Here is a 12344-nt window from a genome sequence, read left to right on the forward strand (position 1 = left end):
ATGGGTCTGTTCAGGCTTTCTATTTCTTCCTGGTTCAGTTGTGGTAGTTTATATGTCTCTAGGAAAGCATCCATTTCTTCGAGATTGTCAAATTTGTTGGCGTAGAGTTGCTCATAGTATGTTCTTAGAATTGTCTGTATTTCTTTGGTGTTCGTTGTGATCTCTCCTCTTTCATTCATGATTTTATTTATTTGTGTCCTTTCTCTTTTCTTTTTGATAAGTCTGGCCAGGGGTTTATCAATCTTATTAATTCTTTCAAAGAACCAGCTCCTAGTTTCGTTGATTTGTTCTATTGTTTTTTTTTTTTTTTGTTTCTATTTCATTGATTTCTGCTCTAATCTTTATGATTTCTCTTCTACTGCTGGGTTTAGGGTTTCTTTCTTTTTCTTTCTCCAGCTCCTTTAGGTGTAGGGTTAGGTTGTATACCTGAGACCTTTCTTGTTTCTTGAGAAAGGCTTGTACCGCTATATATTTTCCTCTCAGGACTGCCTTTGTTGTGTCCCAGAGATTCTGAACCGTTGTGTTTTCATTATCATTTGTTTCCATAAATTTTTTCAATTCTTCTTTAATTTCCTGGTTGTCCCATTCATTCTTTAGAAGGATGCTGTTTAGTCTCCATGTATTTGGGTTCTTTCCAAATTTCCTCTTGTTATTGAGTTCTAGATTCAGAGCATTGTGGTCTTAAAATATGCAGGGAATGATCCCAATCTTTTGATACCAGTTGAGATTTGATTTAAGACCAAGAACGTGATCTATTCTGGAGAATGTTCCATGTGCACTGGAGAAGAATGTGTATTCTGTTGCTTTGGGATTTAATGTTCTGAATATATCTGTGATGTCCATCTGGTCCAGTGTGTCATTTAAGGCCTTGATTTCCTTGTTGATCTTTTGCTTGGATGATCTGTCCATTTCAGTGAGGGGAGTGTTAAAATCCCCTACTATTATTGTATTCTTGTCGATGTGTTTCTTTGATTTTGTTATTAATTGGTTTATATAGTTGGCTGCTCCCACGTTAGGGGCATAGATATTTAAAATTGTTAGATCTTCTTGTTGGACAGTTCCTTTGAGTATGATATAGTGTCCTTCCTCATCTCTTATTATAGTCTTTGGCTTAAAATCTAATTGATCTGATATAAGGATTGCCACTCCTGCTTTCTTCTGATGTCCATTAGCATGGTAAATTCTTTTCCACCCCCTCACTTTAAACCTGGAGGTGTCTTCGGGTTTAAGATGAGTTTCTTGTAGGCAACATATAGATGGGTTTTGTTTTTTTTATCCATTTTGATACCCTGTGTCTTTTGACTGGGGCATTTAGCCCATTAACATTCAGGGTAAGTATTGAGAGATATGAATTTAGTGTCATTGTATTGCCTGTAAGGTGACTGTTATTGTATATTGTCTCTGTTTCTTTCTGATCTATTACTTTTAGGGTCTCTCTTTGCTTAGAGGACCCCTTTCAATATTTCCTGTAGAGCTGGTTTGGTATTTGCAAATTCTTTCAGTTTTTGTTTGTCCTGGAAGCTTTTAATCTCTCCGTCTATTTTCAATGATAGCCTAGCTGGATATAGTATTCTTGGCTGCATGTTTTTCTCATTTAGTACTCTGAATAGATCATGCAGCTTTTTCTGGCCTTCCAGGTCTCTGTGGATAAGTCTGCTGCCAATCTAATATTTTTACCATTGTACGTTACAGACTTCTTTTCCCGGGCTGCCTTCAGGATCTTTTCTTTGTCACTAAGACTTGTAAATTTTACTATTAGGTGACGGGGTGTGGACCTATTCTTATTGATTTTGAGGGGGGTTCTCTGAACCTCCTGGATTTTGATGCTTGTTCCTTTGCCATATTGGGGAAATTCTCTCCAATAATTCTCTCCAACATACCTTCTGCTCCCCTCTCTGTTTCCTCTTCTTCTGGAATCCCAATTATTCTAATGTTGTTTCGTCTTATGGTGTCACTTATCTCTCGAATTCTCCCCTCGTGGTCCAGTAGCTGTTTGTCCCTCTTTTGCTCAGCTTCTTTATTCTCTGTCATTTGGTCTTCTATATCACTAATTCTTTCTTCTGCCTCATTTATCCTAGCAGTGAGAGCCTCCATTTTTGATTGCACCTCATTAATAGCTTTTTTGATTTCAACTTGGTTAGATTTTAGTTCTTTTATTTCTCCAGAAAGGGCTTTTTTATCTCCCGAGAGGGTTGCTTTAATATCTTCCATGCCTTTTTCAAGCCCGGCTAGAACCTTGAGAATCGTCATTCTGAACTCTTTATCTGACATATTACCAATGTCTGTATTGATTAGGTCCCTAGCCTTTGGTACTGCTTCTTGTTCTTTTTTTTGTTGTGAATTTTTCCGCCTTGTCATTTTGTCCAGATAAGAGTTTATGAAGAAGCAAATAAAATACTAAAAGGGTGGCAACAACCCCAGAAAAATATGCTTTAGCCAAATCAGAAGAGATCCCGAATTGTGAGGGGGGAGAAAGGGGATAAAAAGTGGTTCAGAAAGAAAGAAAAAAAAAAGAAACTATTAAAAAAAAGAAAGCCGATAAAGAAAAAATATAAAAAGAGGAAAAAATATATATATATTAGATAAACTATTTAAAAAACGTTAAAAAAAGAAAACGGTAAAAGTTAAAAAAAATTTAGCAGAAGAAGAGAAAAAGAAAAAAAATTGAAATAGAAAAAAAAATTAAATTAACTGCAAGGCTAAAAAATCATGGGGAGAAAGCCATGAGTTCCGTGCTTTGCTTTCTTCTCCTCTGGGATTCCGCCGCTCTCCTTGGTAGGTGAACTTGTTCCTGGTTGGGTTTCCCATTGATCTTCTGGGGGAGGGGCCTGTTGTAGTGATTCTCAAGCGTCTTTGCCTCAGGCGGAGTTGCACCGCCCTTACCCGGGGCCGCGCTGAGCAATCTGCTCGGGTTTGCTTGGTTTGCTTTTAGGAGCTTTTGTTCCCTGAGCGCCTTCCGTAGAGTTCCGGAGGACGGGAATAAAGATGGCGGCCTCCCGGTCTCTGGCCCGGAGAAGCCAAGAGCCCGGGGCCCCACTCCTCAGTGCGCCCTCAGAGAACAGCGCCCAATGACTCCCGTCACCCTGGCCTCTGGCCGCGCTCCGAGCTGACTGAGCCTGCGACCGGTTCAAGGCAACCCCGAGCTGAGAGTCACTCCTTGGCTCTGTCTCTGTAGCCGGCTTCCCCGTTCTAATACCGGTAAGCTCTGCGACACTCAGACACCCCCGATCCTTCTGTGACCCTGCGGGACCTGAGGCCGCGCTGACCCCGCCTGGGCTTCACCCCAGTTAAGCCTCTGGAGCGATGTCCCTCAGCGGAACAGACTTTTAAAAGTCCTGATTTTGCTCCGTTGCTCCACCGCTCGCTGGGAGCCGGCCCCTCCCCCCGCGGTCTATCTTCCCGTCGCTTTGGATTCACTTTTCCGCCAGTCCTACCTTGCAGAAAGTGGTTGATTTTCTGTTTCTGGAATTGCTGTTCTTCTTCTCTTCAATCTCCTGTTGGATTTGTAGGTGTTTGCAATCTTTAGATAAGCTATTTAGCTGATCTCCCGCTACCCGAAGTAGTCTCAGCCTGCTACTTCTCCGCCATCTTGACTCCTTGGCTCACCATTTTGTCTGAAATGTTTATGTGTGTCCCTCACAATATATGAAATTCTTTTTATCTATTTGGTCATTGTGGTGCATTTTTCTTTCCTTTTCTTTTTTTAGGAGTTTGTTTATTTATTTGACAGAGAGAGAGAGACAGTGAGACAGGGAACATAAATAGGAGGAGTGGGGAAGGAAAAAACAGACTTCCCGCCAAGCAGGGAGCCTGTTGCAGGGCTCAATAGCAGTACCCTGGGATCCTGACCTGAGCCCAAGGCAGGGGCTTAATGACTGAGCCACCCAGGTGCCCCGCATTTGTCCTTTTTGTCCTTTTTAATATTTTCTTTTACATTTTTTCACATTTCTTCAAATTTCAGAGTCCTATAGTTAAATGAGTCAAGTCTTTCAACAAGAAGCAACTATTATGTTTTCCTATACTAACTTGACATCACTAAGTTACTTGTGTTGAGAAAATTCCACTTAATTTGAATTTGGGGAGAAGCAAGTTATAACCAAATATCATTCTATAAGTCAAGCTTTTAATTAGCAACTGCTCTATTAAAAACAAAATGCTTAATCAACATAGTTATGAAATATCCATATTTACATATTTTTACGTCTCTCCCCCTATTGATGGAACGTTAATTGGCACAGTCATTATGGAAAATGGTATGGATGCTCCTCAAAAAAAAAAAAAAATTGAAAATAGAACTACCATATGATCCAGCACTCCCACTTCTGGGTATATATCCAAAGAAATGAAATCTTAGTAAAATATTTCTGCCCACAAGTTAGAGGAAAATGCATTCCTTTTTATAGATGTAGAAAAATATCACAAAGAAAACACAAGTAGGCCTTAGAATAAAAAAAATGGACAACCTCAATTTATTTAAACCTCAATATTAAGTTCTTTCACTCAAGGCATATAATATATACATAATATATATTATATGTTATATATATATATAAAAACATATATATATGTTTTTCCTCACAATGGCACACAGCTGAGTTGACATGTAACTCAAGCTTTGGAACTAATGTATATTGTCTACATTTTCACAGTTTGGATACTCTGAATCGGTCATCTCAGAGCCCCCATCACTTCCTTGTTTCTCAAGCTGTATATGATAGGGTTCAGCACTGGTGTCAGTATGGTGTAGAAGACAGCAAGAATCTTGTTCTCTGTTGGTGATCGGAGGGCTCTAGGGTGTAGATAAGTATAAACAAAGGATGCATAGTAGAAAGTGACCACAGTGAGATGGGTTCTGCAGATTGAATAGGCCTTCTTCTTCCCCTTTGTTGGTTGCATGTGGCAGATGGCATCGAGGACCCAGCCATAGGAGCATGCAATACCAATGAAAGGAAACATAAGGTAGAGTGTGGTGCTCACAAACACTGTGTACTCATAAACCCAGGTATCCATGCAGATCATATTTATCATGGCTGGTACATCACAGAAGAAGTGGTTGATCTCTCTAGACTGGCAATAAGGGATATGTAGAATATATGAAGTGTGAACACAGGAGTTGACTGAGCCCATTATCTAAGATCCTGTTATCATCAGCACTCATACTCTTTTGTTCATACAAATGGCATAGTGGAGAGGAAAGCAAAAGCCACGTAATGATCATAGGCCATAGAGGCCAATAGTAATCCTTCTCCACCAGCTAAAGTCAAGTAGAAGAAGCTCTGAACCCCACACCCAATAAAAGAAATAAACTTGTTTCCAAGGAGATAACTGGATGCCATTTTGGGGACAATTATGGAGATGTAGTTCAGGTCCATGAGGGAGAGTTGACTAAGTATAAAATACATGGGTGTGTGGATATGGGTGTCCACATAGGATGAGGATGATCATGGATAGGTTGCCAAAAAGAGCCATTAAGAAAATGATAACAATGAGAATGAAGAACAGGCCAATTCTTGAAGGTGGGAACAACTCCAATAATATGAAATCAATAGAATTTTTATTGTAATTTTCCATGGGACATTAATTCAGGTTTTTTTCTAAAAACAGACACAATAGTAATAATAATAGTAATTAATAATAGTAAGTTAATAAAATACAGAACACTATTTTTATCTCATTATTTTAGTCATACCATGATTTATTCATTGAACATTTCAGGTTTTAAATGATTTTCTTGAAAAAAAAAAATCCTTAGTTTTGCTTCATAGATAAAACCTTGATGAGGCAAATATCTGAGGCCAAAAGACTTTCTAAAAATCTATGATTTTGTGAGAATAATATATTTCTTTTAATAATAATAACTTCATTAAGATATAATATTGTATTTCCCTACATAAATTCACTTATCTTCAAAGCAGAATTTAGAAATTAAATGAATACATAGTAAATCAATGTAAATCCATAGATTATAGGCCCATATTAGTAAATTTTTTTTACCCTTAGGGTATTTTTCTTTTATATTTAAATCCTACTCTTTCTGAATCTGTAGTAGCCTATTAGATCATGTGAAGATATAGATTACCTTTTTGTGTTCTTAAAATTTTAGCACAACAGCTCCTTGGATGTCAAATGTCATTATTTGCTTGTTTCAGAAATCTATAATAAATCTGTATTATCAAATACAATTTATGTAAAGCCATCTTCTTCTGCATCCTTACCTAACTTTTGAATGCTCAAATTAAATTAGACCCTTCCTCTGGGAATCTATAATCCAATTTCATTGTTGCTTCCCTGTATGCTCAAGCTCTCCTGAAAGATGTCTGTTGTGTCCTTCTGTTTCTCAATGTTTACATAACATTAAACATTGTTTTATGATATCTTTTTGTACTTATTCCTCTTTTTATTTAAATCCAATTTCCAAAGTATAATGCATCATTAGTTTTTTACAATATCAATAATTCATTAGTTGTGTATATCCCCCAGTGCTCATCATATCATGTGCCCTCTCTATTCCTTTTTAATCTATCTAAAACTCTTCCTAACTCTACGTAAGTGTGGAGTAAAAGCACATATATTTATCATTGCTCTGTCATAAAATCCAGATGACATGATAATAAACAAATAAATACATTATAAATTTAATAAAAATTGGAGAAGGCAGTGGTGTGAATGGACAAGAGAAGAAATAGTTCAGGACTGTTAGGAAGAAGGGATTTTAAGAAAACTTTCTCTATATCAAAGGAAAAGAGAAATGTAATCTTGAGAATCTTTTTAATGAGAATGAGTGGAGGCATTCTCCTGAAGAGGGAATACTATCAGCAAACAAGCTCAGGATACTATTAGAAGTTGTTAAATATACAGTTCATATATTATGTTTTATATAAAAGGAAGTGTCAGATAACAATAAGGTGTCAGATACTTCTGACATATATGTCAGAATATATATTCTGTTGGTTCTGACATATATATCAGAATATATATAGTCACATATATAAAAATAAATTTATATATATAAATTTATTCATTTAAAGTTTCAAAAGAAAAGTTGGAGAAAATTGATTAGTAAGAAAGCAAGAACAAAAATGAAACATAAAATTTTGACATTTAAGAATAGATAATAATAGGGTCTCCTCTGTGGCTCAGTTGGTGTATCCTCTGGTCATGATCTGGGGTGCTGGGGTTGAGCCCTGAATCAGGCTCCCTACTCTGCGGGAAGCTTGCTTCTCCCTCTCTTATTCCCCTTGCTTGTGTACCCTATCTGGCTCTCCCTCTCTCTGTGAAATAAACTCTTAAAATAATAGATAATTATAGAATTAATATAAACTAATTCAACATATATGTTATATACATATGTATAGATATAAACAAATTGATATACATATTTAGATATAAACTAATTCAACATATGTATACACACATAGATACAAGTATTCTTAAAAATGCATGTGGCAGGGGGACAAGATGGCCAGGAAGTAGGAGGAGGCGCCTTTTCAACCTGTACCCTAAAGTGAGCTGATTACCTACCAAAGAACTCCAATCACCCATGAAATCAGCCTGAGATCAGAATTACATACATCTGTATCTCTACAGGGGCAGAAGACGCCAGTGGGCAGGTAAAGCAGAGTGGGGAAATGCGGACTGATATCAGAAGATAAACAAAAGGGGGAGGGAGCCACCAGAGGTGACCAGTTGGAAAGTAATACCCCTAATACGAGCGAGAGTGCCCTGCATCTGGGGACAGCATTAACTTGGAGACTGGTTGAAAGCACTCCAAAAGAGCAAAAGATCGCGCGGGGGAAATTGTGGGAATCAGGGCAGCTAGGGACAGGGGCTTAAGTCCCCAGTCCCAGGACAGCCTCCCCTGGCGTGGAGCCAGAGAGAGTGCGGCGGAGAAACCAGGTCTTGGTCCCTGAGCTGCCAGTGCTCCCGAGATTGCACGGGTTCTGGCCCCTGTGAGGGGATGGGAGCCACGCCGGAGGGCAGAACACGGGAGCCCTGCTACAGAGCCTGAGATGCACTCGCCCCACATCCTCCCCTGAGAAAGGTACAACGTCCCAGCCTGTGCTCTATGACATGTGCCATTGATTCAGAACCTAAGACACTTGCCCCAGACTCTACTCTGAAAGAGGTGCGCACAAGCCCGGCGCTCTTAGACCCAGAAAGACCAGGCACTCCCAGCCCGGGCCAGCGGGAAAAACTCAGTGTGCAATCCTGCTTGGAACCTCTCTGGCGGTCTGGAGCTGCCCAAACAGCCCCCGCTGCTGCCCTGGTTTTGAGTACAAGCAGAAGATCCTGCGTCCCCAGGGACCACGACTCGGAACCTGCTCTGCCAAGGCCAAGGGGGGATTTATATGGGCTCTGCAACACCCACAGAAGAACAGACTGAGGCTTCTCTCTGAAAGGGAGGTCAGGGTGCAGTTTTCTTTCCTCTAAACCTACAAAAACCATCAAAAGCGGTCAAGGCAAGAGGAAAAAAAAAAAAAGGTGAACAAACATAAAAACCTCCAGAGAACAAAAGCCTGAAAAAATCCTTTTCCTCAGAGCCCACCCCCTTGAGGGGGACTGGAGGACTTAACTCAGGGAACATCATTGACTGAAAACCAACCAGGAAAAAAAAAAAAAAGACAACAAAAGAACAACCACCACTACTTCATAGGACAACTTTTATTTTTAATTCGTTCCCACTATTCTGGCTCATTTTTTTTTAATATATAGATAATTTTTAACCTATTTACCATCACAATGAGATATCCAGTACATCAAATTCCATAATAACCTTCTAACCTGAACTTTTTGATACATACACCTGTGTGTTTTTTTTTTTTTTGCATTTCTATTTTTTAAATTTCTTTTTTTTTAATTTTAGTTTAGATTAGTCTAGTTTATTCCTTTTTTATTATTATTATTTTCTAATATTCATATAGAGTTAAACTTCAAGGTAATCCCCTCTCCCCAATCAATGCTACCCCTATAGGTTAACCAATTTTTAATCCCCCTATATCTTAGGAAAGTTGAGTACTTTACCAAAGATATCAAGATACATCCAGGAAGAATCAAAACAAACTTCCTCGCACAACTGATAATTTATAACCACTCTTCCAACTTTTTCTTCCAGCACTGTTTCTGTGATTTTGTGTTTGACTTATAGTATATAAATCTTACACTTGGGGTTCTTTCTGACGAGGTTTTTCCTTTATTTGCATATAGATATAGATATATCTATATATCTATATAGATAGATATATAGATATAGTTTTTTTTCCTCCTGTCGTATAATTTTATCAGTCTTTTTGTTTGTCTGTTTTTGTTTATATACTTCATCAATCTTACCTTGGGGCCCATTTGGGCTGAACCTTCTCTTTCATCTTCCCTTTCTTTCCTGTCTCTCTCTCTCTCTCTCACTTTTCTTTTTCTTTTCTTTTTTCTATCATTTGGGTGAGGAATCCTGATTGCTCAGAAGCATTCCAGGGTGCACCTTGACCGCACCATGGTCGATACATCCAGCTACATCCATTCAGCCATCTCTCACCAAAATGACTAGGAGGAGGAATGCCCAACAGAAGAAAAATACAGAGGATAGGCCTTCTGCAACAGATCTAATGGCTATCAACATAGACAATATGTCAGAAAGAGAATTCAGGCTAACAATTATCCAGGCAATAGCTAGGTTAGAGAAAGCCATGGAAGACCAAATGGAATTGATTAGGGCTGAGCAGAAAGCAAACAGACAGGATGTTCACAATGTTAGGGCAGACCTAAAAGCCACCTGGGCTGAGGTTCACAATGTTCTCAATGAGTTCCAATCTAATCTAAATTCTCTCAAAGCTAGGGTAACTGAGACAGAAGATAGAATTAGTGATCTGGAGGACAAACAGATAGAGAGAAAGGATTAGGAGGAAGCCTGGAACAAACAGCTTAGAAACCATGAAAACAGAATCAGGGAAATAAATGATGCCATGAAACATTCCAATGTCAGAATTATTGGAATCCCTAAAGGGGAGGAGAAAGAAAGAAGTCTAGAAGATATAGTGGAACCAGTTCTTCATGAAAATTTTCCCAATCTCACAAATGGAACCAGCGTTCATGTACTAGAGGCCGAAAGGTCTCCACCCAATATGATAGATTCCAGAAAAACATCAAGGCACCTGATAGTCAAATTGAGGAATCATAATTGTAGGTATAATCTCTTGAAAGCTGCTAGGACAAAGAGGCTCCTTACTTACAGAGGAAAACACATCAGAATAACGTCAGACCTGTCCACAGAGACCTGGCAAGCCAGAAAGGGCTGGCAAGATCTATTCAGGGCACTAAGTGAGAAGAACATGCAGCCAAGAATACTTGATCCAGCAAGACTGACATTCAAAATGGATGGAGAGATAAAGAGTTTCCAAGACCAGCAAGGCTTAAAAGACTATGCAACCACCAAGCCGACACTGCAGGAAATATTAAGGGTGGTACTATAAAAGAGGAAAAATCCTCAGAATAACATTGAACAGAAATATAGAGACAATCTACAGAAAGAAAGACTTCAAAGGTAACACGATGTCAATAAAAACGTATCTATCAATAATCACTCTCAATGTGTATGGCCTAAATGCGCCCATAAAATGGCACAGGGTGGCAGAATGGATAAAACGACAGGACCCATCCACATGTTGTCTACAAGAGACCCATTTTGAACCTAAAGATACACCCAGACTGAAAGTGAAGGGATGGAGAAGCATCTTTCATGCCAATGGGCCTCAAAAGAAGGCTGGGGTAGCGATTCTCATATCAGATAAATTAGATTTTAAACTAAAGACTGTAGTCAGAGATACAGAAGGACACTACATCATTCTTAAAGGGACTATCCACCAAGATGATCTAACAATTGTAAATATCTATGCCCCCAATATGGGAGCAGCCAATTACATAAGAAAACTGTTAATCAAGATAAAGAGTCATGTTGATATGAATACATTAATAGTAGGTGATCTTAACATGCCTCTCTCAGAAATAGACAGATCATCGAAGCAGAAAAGCAATAAAGAAACAAGAGCATTGAATGACACATTGGACAGGATGGACCTCATAGATATATACAGAACATTCCACCCCAAAACAACAGAATACTCATTCTTCTCAAGTGCACATGGAACCTTCTCAAGAATAGACCACAACCTGGGTCACAAATCAGGACTCAACCGATACCAAAAGACTGAGATTATTCCCTGCATATTTTCAGATCACAATGCTTTGAAACTGGAGCTCAATCAGAAGGAGAAGTTCAGAAGGAACTCAAACAGCTGGAAGCTAAAGACCACCTTGCTTAAGAATGCTTGGATCAACCAGGAGGTCAAAGAAGAACTGAAACAATTCATGAAAACCAATGAGAATGAAGACACTTTGGTCCAAAACCTATGGGATACAGAAAAGGCGGTCTTAAGGGGGAAATACATAGCCATCCAAGCCTCCCTCAAAAAAATTGAAAAATCCAGTACACACCAGCTGTCTCTACACCTTAAAGAGCTGGAGAATCAACAACAAATCAAACCAACTCCACACATAAGAAGGGAAATAATCAAGATTAGAGCAGAGATCAATGAGGTAGAAACGAGAGATACAGTAGAACGTATCAATGAAACTAGAAGCTGGTTTTTTGAAAGAATCAATAAGATCGATAAACCAGTGGCCACATTAATCCAAAAAAAAGAGAGAAAGCCTAAATTCATAAAATTATGAATGAAAAGGGAGAGATCACAACTAACACCAAGGAAGTTGAAACAATCATCAGAAGTTATTATCAACAGTTATATGTCAATAAGCTAAGCAATTTAGATGTAATGGATGCATTCCTGGAAAACTATAAACCCCAAAATTGAACCAGGAAGAAATTGACAACCTGAATAGATCAATATCTAGTAACAAGACTGAAGCAGTGATCAAAAACCTCCCAAAAAACAAGAGCCCAGGGCCTGATGGATTCCCTGGGGAATTCAACCAAGCTTTCATAGAAGACAGAACAGCTATTCTCCTGAAACTGTTTCAAAAAATTGAAGCAGAAGGAAAACTTCCAGACTCTTTCTATGAAGCCATCATTACCCTGATCCCCAAAACAGGCAAAGACCGTACCAAAAAGGAGAATTCCAGATCAATATCACTGATTAATATGGATGCTAAGATACTCAACGAGACCCTAGTAAACAGGATCCAACAACACATTAAGAAGTTTTTCCACGGGGCACCTGGGTGGCTCAGTGGGTTAAGCCTCTGCCCTGGCTCAGGTCATGATCTCAGGGTCCTGGGATCAAGCCCCGCATTGGGCACTCTGCTCAGCAGGGAGCATGCTTCCTCCTCTCTCTCTGCCT

The 12344-nt window shown here is 38.9% G+C and overlaps 1 pseudogene; it reads right to left on the reverse strand.

Annotated features, from left to right (window-relative positions):
* Positions 1 to 4668: 4668 nt before the first annotated feature.
* LOC125100680 (olfactory receptor 2L8-like) lies at positions 4669 to 5571 on the reverse strand (annotated as a pseudogene).
* Between the last annotated feature and the right edge of the window lie 6773 nt (positions 5572 to 12344).

Source organism: Lutra lutra, chromosome 5 (genome assembly GCF_902655055.1).
Source record: "Lutra lutra chromosome 5, mLutLut1.2, whole genome shotgun sequence".
Classification (NCBI taxonomy): domain Eukaryota; kingdom Metazoa; phylum Chordata; class Mammalia; order Carnivora; family Mustelidae; genus Lutra; species Lutra lutra.